This window comes from Hevea brasiliensis, chromosome 4 (genome assembly GCF_030052815.1).
Source record: "Hevea brasiliensis isolate MT/VB/25A 57/8 chromosome 4, ASM3005281v1, whole genome shotgun sequence".
Lineage (NCBI taxonomy): Eukaryota > Viridiplantae > Streptophyta > Magnoliopsida > Malpighiales > Euphorbiaceae > Hevea > Hevea brasiliensis.
In genome coordinates, this window is record NC_079496.1 from 68,057,774 (window position 1) to 68,069,770 (window position 11,997).

The window sequence follows — 11,997 nt, forward strand, 5'->3', positions numbered from 1 at the left end:
CCCAAACCCTAAGTGCCAAGAATCCTAACTTACACAATTCATTCAATTAATAAATTTAAAGTACATAATCAACATTTATACACTTAGTTACACTTCTAGACCCCTTTAATTTCATCAAACTCAACCAATTTCAACTCCCCTAAAGGCTGGCTGAATTTCATAATTAGTCCTCCATATTTGATTTATTTTAATTTTTACTAATTCTAATTCAAAATATATGTTCAAAAGTAAATTTAAAGAGGGAATTAAGAACATCTTTACTAACCTTATGTGGAACCTTCCAATCTTCTTAAGCTCTCCAATTTCTTCCTTTCTTCCTCCATAAATCTTCTTATCAAAGCTCAAATACAAGTTTTAGTTAAGAATTCTTCAAATTCTATGGCTAAATTTTGGGTTTTAAGAAGCTTCAAATGAGCTTTAATGGTGGAAAAAAAATGAAAATGAGAGAGAGAAGAGTGAGAGGCTTGGACGGCACTTGATGGAGGAAGAAGACCCATTTTTTTTTCTTTTAATTTTTAGTATTTATCTTGCTTCTAACTTAGTCAAATTTTGGTTAGTTAAAATTGTTTTTATTGCATCATGCATGAGGTAAGATGATGATGTAATATTCCCCTTTTTCTTTTCTTTTTCTATTCTTCTTTAATTTTCCATAGTTCTTTAATTTAATTTGCTATTCTGAAATTTTTACTTCTCCGATTTTATTAGAAAGTTAGGTCAGGAATCACCTCTAGGGGTGAATTGACCAAATTGCCCCTCACTGATCTGATCCGATTTGCAAGTTACTTGATATTTCTTTCGGATCCCTGACCTATTATTTAACTTGCTTAAAAATTCTTTTCTATGATTTTCTCATTTTCCACTATGTTTGCAATAGTCCTTAGGACCGCGGTGTCACATTTTCCGATTCAAAATTCGGGTTAGGACTAACTTTGTAGTTACTTCTCGGTAAGGTCACCCATCACTGTGCCCTCGGCTCAATTTAACTTTTTATGCTATGTTTTTCTTATTTTTACTTTTCCATCTTGTAACACCCCTCACCCGACTATAGTGTAGCCGAGCAAGGCATGTTACAATCGGTGCGGGAGCACCCTAACTTATCTTACTTTATTTTTTTCTAAATAATTTTGAATTCATTTAATTTAATATCAATTACTTTTCGACGAAGAAACCAACAGAGTTTCCCCTATTTTATTATCGTTTGGCGTATTTCAATATTCACCTATTTGAAATTCAATTCAACAATATTTCTAAAATAAAATCTTATCCATGCTAATCATAATTATCTCATCAATCATTCTCATAATTTTCTCATATTTCAAACCTCATCCATACATTTCAATTTCATAATCATTTCCATACATTTCCATTCATACTCAATTCATATGTAAACATTCTCAAATTACATAAGAAAAATTTTCAAATTTCCTTAATTTACATAATTTACAAAATAATTACAAAATTTCATAATTTACATAATATATAAATTAATTACATATGAAAAAGCTAATTAATTCATTTACATCGCATTCCTATTAATTACCTGTTCATAATCTACATTATAATACAATATCTGGCATTCTATACAAAATACAAAATATGATCTATATGGGCCCTATCTACATGCATTGCTGAGGAGGTGACAAACTTTGACACTCTGCTGATCAAAACTCCCAAAATTCCCAGTCAAACGTCCATTGGGTTCTAGCTTCAGTACCTGCGCGATGGAATCATTACATTTGTGGTATCAGAGCCGCTCCGCGTGCAATCTTGAACGATGGTGGGGCAAACCTCAGCGAGAACGCTGGGTCCCATAAAGGGGGTAAATTGTAACACCCTAGGCAAATCCCACATCGACAAAACACGGGAGAGATGCTGGGTTTATAAGTTGATGGTTCGTAACCCCTATTGACGTGTTTTAAAACCGTGAGGGCTTCGGCCCAGAGCGGACAATATCACTAGTGGGCCGGGCCATTACACATCTGGTAATCACTATCTATTTTTGATCAAAGCTTTTCTATATGTCTTAAATATCGTTCTAGTCCTCTTAATTGTCCGGACCGACACCGATCACCGAAACAATATAATTTACCAAGCTATGCAAATAGGGGTGTTACACAGACCATCTTGATTTTAGCTTCCCTGGAAAGAGTTTCAATCTAGAGTTGAATAACAGGACAAGGTCTCCTTTTTTTTTATTTCTTTCCTTGCTATATGCCTGTCATGCCATCTTTTGGTTTTATCTTTGAAGATTTTGGCATTTTCACATGCATCCTATCGGATTTCTTCCAACTCATTTAGTTGTAGGAGCCTTTTTTCACCAGTAGCTCTGAGGTCAAAGTTTAGGATCTGAATTGCCCAGTAAGCTTTATGTTCAAGTTCGACAGGGAGATGGCATGATTTTCCATCAACTAGTCGGAAGGGTGTTGTGCTAATTGGGGTTTTATATGTAGTGTGGTATGCCTACAGTGCATCATCTAACTTCATGCACCAGTCCTTCCTGGATCTATTTACAGTTTTCTCTAGAATCTACTTCAGTTCCCTATTTGAGATTTCTACTTATTCGCTGGTTTGAGGATGATAAGATGTGGCCACCTTGTGAGTCACTCCATACTTTTTCAGTAGAGTTTTGAATTGCTGGTTGCAGAAGTGACTTCATCCATCACTGATTATTGCTCGTAGTGTGCCAAATCTTGTGAATATATTCTTCTTCAGGAACCTTGTGACCACTCTAGCATCGTTGGTTGGTGTGGCTATTGCTTCTACCCATTTTAACACATAATCAACACCAACAAGAATATACTTGTTTCCCATGGGAAGAGGGAAATGGGCCTATGAAGTCTATCCCCCATACATCAAACAATTCTACCTCAAGTATACCATACAGTAGCATTTCATTCCTACTTGAAGTGTTACCTATTCTTTGGCATTGATCACAAGCTAGGATAAAGGATCTCACATCTTTAAACAAATGTGGCCAGTAAAATCCTGCTTGTAAGATCTTGGCTGCTATTTTTGAGGTGCCAAAATGTCCTCCATGTAGTGATGACTGGCAGTGATGAAGGATACTTTCCATATCTTCCTCTGGTATGCATCTTCTTATCAGCCCATCATTACATCTCTTGTACAGTAGAGGTTCCTCCCATGTGTAATATCACACATCATGTAAGAATTTTTTCCTTTGCTGATAAGTCATGTTCGGAGGCAATACCCTGCATACAAGAAAATTAACAAAGTTAGCATACCACGAAGTCTGGGAGAATGCTAGTAATTGCTCATCAGGAAATGAGTCATCAATTGGCAAATCCTCGAAGTCTCCTGTGTACTCCAATTTCAGCCTGGAAAAATGGTTAGCCACTACATTTTCAGATCCCTTTTTATCCTTGATTTCAAGGTCAAATTCTTGCTGGAGTAGAATCCATCGAATCGGCCTTGGTTTTGCTTCCTTCTTATTCAAAAGGTACCGAATGGCAGCATGATCTGTGAAAATGATGACTTTTGACCCAATTAGGTAAGATCTTAATTTGTCCATTGCAAACACCACTGCTAGAAATTCCTTTTCTATGGTAGCATAGTTGATTTGCACGTCATCGAGTGTCTTGCTAGCATAATAAATGGCATGAAGCTTTTTATCTTTTCTCTGCCTGAGCACCGCTCCAACTGCAAAGTCACTTGCATCACACATCACCTCGAATGGTAGCTCCCAATCTGGTGGCTGCATTATTGGTGCTGAGATCAAGGCTTCTTTGATCCTGTTAAAAGAAACAAGGCAATTTTCATCAAAATGAAAGGGAACATCTTGACATAATAGGTTGGTAAGTGGCTTAGCTATTTTGGAAAAATCTTTAATGAATCTTCTGTAGAACCCTTCATGTCCCAAAAATCTTCTCACTCCCTTGATTGATGTTGGTGGTGGCATGTTTTCAAAGATCTCAATTTTTGCCTTATCAACCTCAATTCCTCTTTCTGATATCAAATGTCCCAGCACTATACCTTCCCTTACTATGAAGTGGCATTTTCCCCAATTTAGGACTTGGTTTGATTCTTCGCATCTTTGCAACACCTTAGATAAATTAGCAAGGCAATCATCAAAAGTAGTTCCATTGATAGAAAAATCATCCATAAAAACTTCCATGATATTTTTAATATAATCAGAAAAAATAGCCATCATGCATCTTTGAAAGGTATTAGGGGTATTACAAAGACCAAAAGGCATTCTCTTATATGCAAATAATCCATAAGGGCAAGTGAATGTGGTCTTTTCTTCCTTCTGGGTGAATAGGAATTTGAAAGAATCCCGAATACCCATCTAGATAACAGAAATAATAGTGTTTTGCTAGCCTCTCTAACATTTGGTCAATGAAAGGGAGAGGAAAATGGTCTTTTCTGGTGGCACTGTTCAATTTCCTATAATCTATAAATGTTCGCCAACCAGTGACTACCCTAGTAGGGATCAGTTAATTGCTTGCATTTTGAAAAACAGTTGTCCCACCCTTCTTAGGAACTACATGTACTGGACTAACCTATTTACTATTAGAACTTGGGTATATGATACCTGCATCTAATAGTTTTAAAATTTCCTTCTTGATTACTTCTTTCATGTTTAGGTTAAGTCTTTTTTGGTGCTTGATAGTGGGTTTACTGTTTTCTTCCATGGGTATCCTATGCATGCAAATCGAGGGGTTGATCCCTTTCAGGTATTCTATTTTATACCCTATTGCCTTGTTATGGCTCCTAAATTCTCTAAACAATTTTTCCTTTTCTAACTTAGACAGGCTAGCATTGATTATAACAAGATATTTAGAGTTTGAGTCCAGAAATGCGTACCTTAGTAAGGAGGGGTGAGGTTTCAGTTCTACCTGTTTGGCATTTTCCTAGAGCTTGTCCTTGGGCTGTTCCTCCTTTAACTCTTCCATCTCGAAGGCTTGAGCTAGGGTAGGGGTGGATGAGCTGCTATCTATTGTACATAGGCTGCTATTTCTATGTTTTCATTATTTGCCATGTGACTGTGCACAATGCATGCTTCAAGAGGATCTTTAGGATGTATCTTATGAAATTCCTCTTCAATTTATTTGTCAATTGTGTCAACCTTGAAGCATTCATCAGGTTTGAATTTGTGTTTCATTGTGTTAAACAAGTTGAATTCCACTTCTTCTTCTCCTACCTTGAGGGTTAGTCGCCCATTTTTTACGTCTATGATTGCTCCGGTGGTTGCCATGAATGGTCTTCCCAAGATGATAGGGATCTGAACATCTTCTTCCATCTTAAGGACAACAAAGTCTACTGGAATGAAGAATTTGCCCACTTTGATGGGGATGTTCACAAGTATGCCCACTGGATATTTAACTAATCAATCAGCCAATTGTAGTGAAATTGTTGTGGGCTTCAGTTCTCCAATCTCCAACTTTTTGCATATTGATAGAGGCATTAAACTCACACTTGCCCCAAGATCATAGAGGGCTTTGTCTATTTTCTTGTTGCCAATGACGTAGGGTATGGAGAAGCTTCCTGGATCTTTCAACTTTAGAGGCAGCTTATTTTGCAATATGGCACTACATTCCTTTATTAGAGCAATTGTCTCATAGTCTTCCAGTTTTCTTTTCTTTGACAAAATTTCCTTAAGAAATTTGGCATAGGATGGCATTTGAATGAGTGCTTCTATGAAGGGAATGTTGATATAAAGTTTCTGTAAAACTTCTAAAAGCTTCCCAAACTGCTTGTCCAATTTAGCTTTTTGAAATCTTTAAGGAAAAGTTAGGGGAGGCTGGTATGGCTCTGGTAACTTCTTTTTCTTCACTGCTTCCTCTTTTTGATCTCTCTTAGCTTCTTCCTCCCTTTTCTCTACTTGGCTTTCAGATTCTTCTGAGGTCTCCTCTGTTGGTTCTTCCTCTAATTGTACTAGAGTTCTCCCACTCCTCAATGTAACTGCCTTACAATGCTCCCTTGGGTTCATCTCTGGTTGACTCGGTAGTTTACCAGTAGCCTTACTTGAAGAACTTGCTTATTGAGCAATTTGATTTTTTAGCATCTTGTTATGGGTAGCAAGTTGGTCCATTATGGAAGTTAGCTATTTAATCAATTCATTCTATTGTTATTGAGCTACTAGGAAACCTTCCATCATGGATTCCATGGTTATCTTTGGTTCAGGTTGCTGAGGTTGAGGAGGCAGTGGTGGCTATGCAAAGTTTTGGCCTCTATTCTGAAATCTAGGAGGTGCTGGTGGTTTGTACCCTTGTTACTTGTTTATTGGCTGGTTCTACTGATTGGCCTATGAGAAATTTGGGTAGTTCCTCCATCTAGGGTTATAAGTGTTTGAATATGGATTATTGGGCTGCCTCTGGTTGAAGTTTCCTCCATTATTCACATAATTCATCTGTTTTGTAGAGGGTTCATTAAAGCTATTATATTCTAAATATCCTCCTCCATAGCTGTCCTCATGTTGACTATTCATCCCTACAACATTAGCTTACATTTTATCAAGCCTCCTTATGAGCTGATCAAATTAGGCATTTATCATGCTCAGGGCATCTACTTCCAGGACCCCTGCCATTCTCCTTACATTTCCTCTTTCATTTGACCACTCATAATTATGGTATGCAAGCCTCTCTAAAAGTTCAAGTGCTTGTGTCTCTGTTTTCTCCATTAGGTCACCTTCTGCAGCTGAATCAATTGTGCTCCTTGTAGAGGTAGTAACCCATTATAGAAGTTTGGCACTAGTAGCCAATCCTCTATGCCATGGTGTGGACATTCCCTCTGTAGGTCTTTATATCCTTCCCATGCATCATAGAGTGATTCACCTTCCTTTTGTTTGAAGGTGTTGAGCTCAAGTCTCAGTCTTGCAGTCTTTGCAAGTGGGAAGTATCTTGCTATAAAAACTTGTGAGAGGTTTTCCCATGTGGTGAATGTTCCAGCTGATTAAGAGAGTAACCACTTCCTTGCTCTGTCTTGAAGGGAGAATGGGAATGCTCTGAGTCTTATGCCTTGATCAGAAACTCCATTCATCTTGAATGTGTCACATAGGGCAAGAAAGCACTAGAGGTGATAGTGTGGATCTTCTGTTGGTGAACCTTCGAATTGGGTTTGCTGAATCATTTAAAGCCACGCTGGTTTTAACTCAAAGTTGTTGGCTTCCATTGTGGGTCTAGTGACACTGGGCTAAAATTCCTAGACAAATGGAGCTCCGTAGTCTCTCAAGAGTCTTAGTCTGTCATTATTATTGGCCATGGTTAGAATTTCAGGATCTTCTTAATCGTGCTCTTGATGTTTCCTTTCCCTCCTGATGGCTCTTAGAGTTCTGTTTATCTCCGGATCATAGTCCAAAATTTCTTCTTCTGGCCTTTTTCTGGTTATATATCAGATCGGGCACCTGAGAGAAAAGAAAAGAAATAAAACAAATCAAATAAAATTAGATAATAAAGATAATTGCCTAAATCAACTAAATTGTCTATCGCTCGATATTACTAAAGCTAAAATTCCCTAGCAACGGCACTAAAAACTTGTTTGCTGCTGGTTTTACAACTCCGCAAGTGCACGGATCGCTAACAAGTAATAGAGTGATGAGTAAAGTATCATTTCCATGAGAAATTTGATTAGTAAGTACCAATCTACACAGTAATTTTGATTGTTTAGGCTATCGAACAATGAGGGAATGAAAGTTATCTATTTTAAATACTAAAATGATAAACTTAAAATGAAGTAATCTATTTTGAAACTATTTCGGAATCAAGATTTCACCCTTAAATTTTACTATGGTGTTATCTTGTTTATTTATTAGATTGAGAATTGTTTGCCTTGATGAAAATTAATTCTAAGGTATCCTAAGTCCTTTCTCAAGGCACCTAGGGTGTATTCTAATTAACTTAAACCCAAATTTCATGGCGATCAAATTAATTAAAATCCTTTAAAGTCTTTGACCAATTTTGAAACTCCACAAAGGTAGTAGCCTATGTCTAGGTCATAATTGCCTAGGTTTAAAATCTTGATTTTTTAATATTAATCTTCACCTTTCAATCCTTCAATTAATATCTATAATCATTACTAAGTGGGTACCAACACATTACATGCATTAAGATCACAAGAAATTAAATCAAGGAACAAATCTCAAATCCAATAAATAAAACTTAATGTTCATCCATAATAATGATTACAAGCATTACTCTCCCAATTTCAGAAAATGAAAACTACTCACTCATGGTGAGTTCCCAAACATCATGATAAACAAAAATAAAGACAGTACAAAGAAATTGTCTAGAAGAAATAAAGCGATAAACATCCGTTTAAGGAAATGGAATGAAAGAACCGAAGAGGGTTTGCAGCTTTGATCTTGTTGAACTTTGGCTGGAAGACTCCTCTTAATACTAATATTCTTCTCCTCAAGATGGCTGGTGAGACTTTAGAGGCGAATCCTCTTTGAAACTCTTAAAATATGCTATCAAAGATAAAAAAGGTTCTCCCCTTTTGATGTTTTTTGCTTCTATATATAATGGCTGCTCTAGGGTTAGGTAATTTTTGAGTCCAAAAAGCTTTACGAGTCATTTGAATCAGAAAACAAGAGCAGGAATTCAGGTTATAAAATTGGCTGCTGCATAGTACATGGCCCGTGTGCCACTATACGGCCCCGGGCCGTGTAACTTACTGGAGCGGAATTTCAGAGTCATACATTGGCACAGAGACTTACACGGGTCTGCGTTGGCTACACAGGCCTAGTTACATGGGCTGTGTACTTTTATTCTTATAAAGTTCTTCAAGCTTATGCCTGGCAGAGACTTACACGGCCCTATGCAGGTTACACGGGTCCAATTACACGACCCGTGTACTTTTATTTCTCCATTGGCTCTTTGGCTTTCTTCTGGCAGAAGGTTACACGAGTCTATGGCTTTGCTTACATGACCCGTGTACTTTGTATCAGTAGCAATTCTGAGTTTTTTGATCCCTCCAAGCTTCCCTTTTCACTCCTATGCTCTGTGACTTCACTAAAACACCTGAAATGATGCAGAAAACATAGAATTAAGATCTTAACAATGGAAATTACAAAAACTAATGAAATCAACTACTATGCATGAGATTACTTACCTAAATTCCATGAGATAGTATACAAATGTGCTTAAAAACATCTATACAATTCAAGTGTATCAAATACACCACCTCCCTTCAGTTGATCAAACAAGTTATCTATCCATGGTAAAGGATATTGGTTTTTCACAGTCATCTTATTCAGCTGCCAGTAATCTATACAAAGCCATAGTGTATCATCCTTCTTCTTCACAAATAGCATCGGTGCTCCCCATGGTGACACACTTGGGCGTATGAAGCCTTTAACCAGTAGCTCTTGTAACTGAACTTTTAACTCTCTCAATTCAGTAGGTGCCATCATATATGGAGCAGTGAAAATTAGTGTAGTACCCGGCATAACCTTTATAGCAAACTCCACCTCTCTGTCAGATGGTAAACCCAGCAACTCTTCTGGAAATACATCCAGAAAATCACATATAGTGGGGATGTTCTGTAAACTCGGGCTAGTCTTCCTGGTGTCAACCACATGTGCTAAGAAAGCCTCACAGCCCTTCCTTATCAATCTCCTGGCTGTTGTGGCTGATATGATAGTAGAAAGAAAACCCGTTCCTTCACCCACAACTGTAATCTCATCCCCATCTACTGTCTGTAATGAAATCCTCTTCAACTGACAATCTACCATCACCTGATGATGTGATAACCAATCCATTCCCAGTATCACATCAAACCCATGGAATGGTAGCTCAATCAAGTCAGTTGGAAACTCATAACCCTATATCCTTAGAGGACAACCCTTATAGACCTTCTTCACCATGACACTATGGCCAAAAGGGTTAGTAACTTGTATATCCTCTTCTAATTCCTCTATCTGTACCCCTCTATCAACTGGTGGTGTAATACACACATATGAATGTGTGGAGCCGGGATCAATCAGTGCACAAACTAACATGTCATAAAGAGAAAATGTACTCTAATGATATCTGTTGGAACTGGCTCTTCCCAAGCCCTTATAGCATAAGCACGAGGTGCTACCCTGAGCTCCTACCTCTGGACTGTCTCTGTAGTAGGCCTTTATGATGTACCAGCTGTATTAGGCCTCACAGGTCTTCTACCCCTCTGTGCTGCCAGGGTAGACCTCTCTATCTGGGGTGGAGCAGTGGGAGCACTAGCACTCCTCTGTGGACAATCCTTAAAGAAGTGATCTATAGACCCACATCTGAAGCATCCCCTAGTCAATAGTCTACACTCTCCTCGGTGGCTCCTTCTGCAATGTGTACAAGCTGGTATTGGGGCTGATCCTTGTGTAGCTGCACCCAGAGAACTACCCACTGATGCACCAGACTGTCTTCCTCTCCTGGGAGCAAATTGAGATCTCTGCCTTTTAACTCGACCCTGAGTTTGACCCAGAGATTCCTAGGGCTTCTTACTACCAGTGGCCGCTAAACCAAACTGACTAGATCCAAAACCCCTCTTATGCTGCCTATCCCTCCTGGACTGCTCCTCATCTTTAAGTCTCTCCACATCCAAAGCTGATGCTACTAATAGGGAGAAGTCTATAAAGTGGTGAGATGTGACTATCACTCTGATGTTGTTATTTAATTCGCCCTCAAACCTCTTGCATTTATTAACCTCTGTGGGCATTATCTCCAATGCATATCCACTAAGTCTCATGAAATTTCGCTCATATTCAGAGAATATAAGCTGCCTCTGTCTCAGTGCTAGGAATTCTCTCCTTCTGGCCTCTAATTATACATGGTTGATATATTTCTTTCTGAACTCTGCCAAAAAGAAATTTCAGGTGATCTATGCAGGATGTATCACTCTTGACACTATCACCCACCACCGATATGCATCCTCCTGAAGTAGTGACAGAGCACACTCCAACTGCTATTTTGGAGTGCAGTGCAACTACTGCAATACCCTCTCTATCCTTTCCAGCTAATATTCTACTAAAGCTGGATCATCCTCCTTCTTACCCTTGATATCAATTGCCCCATATTTCTACAGTCTTTCCTATGGGGACCTGTGTATAGGTTGTGACTCTAGGGGTGGTGGTGGCTGTGGTTGAGGCGATGGAGGTGGAGGTGGAGGTGGCTGTGGCTGAGGTATGGCTCCGGTGACCTGACAGAGCAGCTGTGTCATCTGTTCCAGGAAGGCCTACTGTGCTCTACCCGCAGCACTCATAGATGACTCGGCTCTGCTGCTTCACTCCCTACTAGGAGCAGGTGCGAGTGCGTGACTCTCTACCTCTTCCTCGATCAGTCTAGGAGACCCGTGCCCTGAAGGATTAGATGCCATCGATCCTATAAAACAGACAAAGAACAGATCTGCATTAGTGTCACCTCGACTCTATTTAAAGGGCCATGCATGTGATGCAAACTATTTTTTTTCTATCTATCTAGGTTTTGGACTACCTAAACCATTGCTCTAATGCCACTAAATGTGATGCCCCTTACCCGTCTACAGTGTAGCTGAGTAAAGCGTGCCACATTTGGTGCTGAAGCACCCTATCTTATCTTGTCCTGTCCATTGTTAATTTTAAACTTCATAAAAAACATGTAGTAATTTTTTTTTTATCACAATTTGTTTTCTGTTGAGGCCCAGGTAGAGCTTCCTCTGTTTTATTAGCATCTAGTGGGTTCCAATATTTACCTGTTAAAAATAATTTCATATCTATCTCATATTTCCATTCATATTTTTCCATGTCATGTTATGTCATCAAACATTCATATAATTTACTCATAATCATTCATATAAAGGTTTATACACAATAATTTACAATTTCATTTACAATCTCAAAGTGTAATTACATGATGTTTATGTACAATAAACCAAAATACAAAATCTAATTCATGGGCCCCACCAATAAAATATAAACTGCTGAGGTGACTAGTGGACACTGGCAAATCTGGTCAATCTCAGTTAGGGCACTACTGCTGTGGCTGTATCTGGTCTCCAGTACCTACGCGATGGAAAATCAACGCGCTA

General features: G+C 38.5%; 1 non-coding gene across 1 annotated transcript; it reads left to right on the forward strand.

The window, feature by feature from the left end:
* The first annotated feature begins 6,727 nt into the window (after positions 1-6,727).
* Positions 6,728-6,834, forward strand: LOC131179570 (small nucleolar RNA R71). The gene has a single exon (XR_009148461.1). It is a non-coding gene; the product is annotated as a small nucleolar RNA R71 (small nucleolar RNA).
* The last annotated feature ends 5,163 nt before the right edge of the window (positions 6,835-11,997 follow it).